This window comes from Marmota marmota, unplaced genomic scaffold (assembly GCF_001458135.2).
Source record: "Marmota marmota marmota unplaced genomic scaffold, marMar, whole genome shotgun sequence".
Lineage (NCBI taxonomy): Eukaryota > Metazoa > Chordata > Mammalia > Rodentia > Sciuridae > Marmota > Marmota marmota.
The window spans coordinates 36,863,945-36,868,723 of record NW_026000174.1 but is presented as its reverse complement, the minus strand read 5'-3'; positions in this window follow the sequence as shown (position 1 = coordinate 36,868,723).

Below are 4,779 nucleotides of genomic sequence, written 5' to 3'. Positions count from 1 at the left end.
AAGTAAACTTCCAAATGCATAAATTGTTATAATTACAAATGTGGGAAGCTCAAATTAGATGGAACAGCTAAAACACTCCAATATCTCAGGTTTCTATTGTTGTAAAAACAATGCATATAATCACATAGCTTATAATATCCAAAGCTTGTCCATAAAATTAACTCATCTCAAAAACTTCAAGCTAGATATTACTCTTATTGTTCCACTGTACAAGTAAGGACATTAATGTACAGAGAATTTACCTAATTTGAACAGATCACAAGCCTATTAAGTCTTGGATCCTGGATTTAAAGGCAAAAATTCCATTCCTATAATTCTTGCACTTAAACACTCTGCTATGTCATGTTCCACAATATTTTAGTGATTTGAGTGACATGAGTCCAATAAGACTTTTCCTTTTTTATTAGTTGTTATGTGATTGACATGAGGTCACTGGAAGATGAAAAGAGTAATAAACTATGAAAAATATAGAACTTAGGGGCAAAGGTTGGAGATGGATGGGATGGAAAAATTCCACAAATCTGGCTATCAGACACAGTCATAGTTCATAGGATATATGACTAACCCCATTTTTTAAGAGCAAATTATGTTATAATATCAACTTGACCTTCATACAACTCTGAGTTGAAGTCAAATATATTTTCCAAAACTTTAATATCAGGGACAACTAAGAATTATTTCTGGGGTTTTAAAAATTGTAGTGTAATACATATAGCATAAATCAAGCAACTACGGAAAATAATTTATTTTTTTCTCATTTACCAGATGAGAAGGAAACTGCCTACCTTGCTTAATTACAATATAGATAAAATGTCTGGTGAATTCAATTACTTCCATAAATGATAATTCTTTTACTATTTTGCAAGAGCATTTTAATTGAAATCATTATGTAAACAGATGTAATGAGCAGGCTCAACATGAGCTCACATTTCTATTAACATTCAAAGAAGATGCTCATACAGACAACAAGAGGAAAATACAGAGACCTTTTACAAATCTTTCTAAAATTCAGTGTTCAAAACTACAAGGGATAGGCGTGGTGGCGCACGCCTATGATCCCAGCAGCTCAGGAAGTTGAGATGGGAGGATTGCAGGTTGAAAGCTAGCCTCAGCAAGAGCAAGGCATTCAACAACTCAGTAAGACCCTGTCTCTAAAGAAAATACAAAATACAGCTGGAGATGTGGTTCAGTGGTTAAATGTCCCTGAGTTCAATCCCCAGTACCCACCCCCACCAAACACACCAAAAAAAAAAAAAAAAAAAGAAAAGAAAGAAAGAAAGAACAAGGATAAGTAGATGGGAACTTTTACTTGGGCATCAGTTTGGACTACAACAAAACAGAGATAATAATCATCTTGACTCAAACAGTGGCAGAAGATCATTGACTTCATTGCCTTTTCCTAAAGATGAAGACATTAGAAACCAGCAAGGCTGAATTTATCGTGAAGGGTCTGGTAGCTAGTTAGAAATAGAGGCAAGACTTGAAAAGCAATGTGTAAGATTAGCTTATATGACTTTTTCCTTTCTAAATATTTAGAGTACATACCTGATTGCAACCTATTTTAAAATAAAAACAATTCTACAAATAAGTAACTAGCTAACAAAAATTCAATGAATATGTGAAATAGGAACAGAACAAAAAACAACTTTCTTCCCACTGTGGAAATATTTCACACAGGAAAATAGCTACATAATCTCCATGGACATTCCTTTGCTGCATCATGTCAAATCCTAATTCATTCATACATTCATATATATATATATATATATTTACAGCTGTCCTCTATGTGACTAATACTCTATTCTTGTTGATTTGGACATGAAGTGTCCCATTACAACTCAAGAGTTGGAAGCTTGAGCCTCAAAGCAGTGATGCTCAGAGGTGGGGCATTTGAGAAGTGACTGGATCAGGAGTGTGCTAACTTCATCAGTGCATTAATTCACTGACAGATTAGTAATTTTATGGCACTATGGGGGTGATGGTGAAGATTTTAGGGAGTGGGGCCTAGTCAGAGGAAGTACACACTGAGGATATGCCCTGCAAAGAAATTTTTTACTCCTTGCACCCTCCCTCTCCCCTTTGCTTTCCACTTCCTCCCCCTTTCTTTCTCCCTGTATCCTCTTGTCTGCTGTGAACTAAATGGCCTCCCTCTGCCATACCCTTCTTCCAGAACTTTCTGCCCCCAAAGTAATGGAGCCAGCTGACCTTAGACTGAAACTCTGAAACTGTGAGTCAAAATAATTCTTTCCTCCTTTAAGTTGCTCTCATCAGTTACTTATGGAAGAGTGACAAAATGCTAACACAAGATATAAATTACAACAATAATGGAGTTATTCTAAAAAAAAAAAAAAAACCAAGTACTCAGATAATCTGTTCACAAAGATCTGAGAGAGCCAGAGAAAAAAAGGATTCTGATATTTATTGAACTGCTTGCAATTCCAAAAACATACTACGTAATCTTTCCTGAATCCTTAGTACATTCTGATTCCATTTCTACTTGCCCTTTAGAAACGGAATGCTGACAATACAGAATTCCTACCTCTCTACAACAGATACTTAAAAGCTATTTCTTCTCTGTAGCTTTTCTCACTCCCAACACCAAATAACATCTGAAGTTCAGGAATCTCACCGATTAAATGTGGCTCCTACAGCTACTAGGTAGCATAATGCCTAGAACCTAGAAAATAGCAAAATATTTCTAACGGAAAAAAATATTTGACATAATCTAAACTACTTGCTATGAATACTGTAAATCATTTTACAATAAAATTGACTGTTTATTACATTGACAGTGAATTGATTATTATTTATCACCTATAAAATAGGTTTTCACTCTAAAAATATTCATTAATTAAAGCTTACTATTAATTATTTAAAAAAATATATATACATGCATATACGTGTACATGTATGTTTACATATGCATACATTAATAGTTAATAAAATGACATATATGCATTTCATTTATTATATGGACATCAAATATATATCAAGTAATATTTTTAAGGAACACAGTTTAATAAAGTTTTTATATATAAACTGTGTTCCTTAAAAATGTTGTATTTATATAGAAAATGTCTGTACCTACCTATGATATTTAAAAATAGAAAATAGAGATCAGATCCAAAGGATCTGAAAAATTAAAGTTGGATTTTAAGGGTCATATACAAAAATTTATGCACTATAGTAGAAGGGAATTTATAAAGATTGTTTACTCAAAATCAATTTAGCTTGATTTTGGAAATAATTATATTTGGTCTGGAGCTGTAGCTCAGTGGTACAGTGCTCACCTGGCACGTGAAAGGCACAGGGTTCAATCCTCAGCACGACATAAAAAGAAAGAAATAAAATGAAAGTGTCCATCTACAAGTAAAAATGTTTAAAAATAAATAAATAATTAAAACACATGGTCATTTATTTGCTCTGCTTATGGAAGATTAAAGTAGAAACAAAAATGTTATTGATGGCAAGAAGTGAAAAAAGATTACAGTAGATGAAACAGAATCTTGATGGAAAAGAGGAAAAGCATGAGAAATTTGAGGAACAGAAAAAAAGGGAAGGAAATGTAAAAATGGAAGGAAAGTCTCAAAAAAGGGAAAAGAAAAGAAACCTCTAAAGTATTAATAGAATAAAATCTCAAATTAAAAAAAGTAAAGTATTAATGTAGAGAATGACCAATAATGCTGGGTGGCTCAGTGGTCCCTATGCACATCATTTTTTTGTAGAATAAATCAAGTTTATGATGGGCACATGTTGAGTAAAAAGAAAAGAGTTTCTACAATTTAAAAGTATTTCTTTCAAAACCAAAATAATTCGATGATTTAATGATAAAAACTGTTAAGATGAAATTATTATCTAATTTTTGAGTGCTAATCATATTTGGATGCTAACATAATGACTAGCAAATGCACATATGTATATTCACCTAATAATATGCTTGTTGCTAATGTATGCATGAGGGAAAGCGTTTATTGTAATTACACTCCTATTAAAATACATTTTATATGACAATTAAAAGCTTCAAATAATGCATATTTAATATACTAGACCACAATTAAAAAAAGACAATGATTGGTTAATATGAACATTTTGGGCCACAGAACGAAATAAAAAAAAATTCATGCAGGATTTAATAAAGCAAATTAGGCTTAAAAACCAGTCTACTAACAACCATTCTCTAAATGACATAAATGACAAGTCAAATTCAAATCCATACATACTTTCTGTCAATAAAATGGGATATAAAATTTGATTAAATTGTTGCTTTTTTTTTGCTTACAGCTATTTATGCCATGCTTGTATGCTTGTTAAAAGCCAGAAGTATCTCTAAGAACAAACTGATGTTCACCTCTTCTACTAGAAAGTAATTGCTCATATTGTCTTTTTCTTTTTTTTAAGAAATATTGGTTCTTTTTAGTTTAACATGACAATAGCATTCATTTTGATTTAATTGTACTAGCATGGAATATATCTTGTTCTAGTTAGGACCCCATTGTTATAGACTTACGTGATGATATGATTCACAATGGTGTATTCATGTACATAGAAAAATACTGTGTTCATCTAAGTACATAAGAAAGTTGTTTTGGATTCATTCCACTGTCATTCGTTTTCCTATCCACCTTTCCTCTTCCTTTTCCTCTTTCTTTCCCTTTATTCACTTTGTCTAATCTATCAAACTTTTATTCTTCCCCTCTCCCCATGTATTGTGGCTTAGCTTCCATATATCAAAGAAAACATTTGACCTTTGTTTTTTTTTTTTTTTTTTTTTTTTTTTTT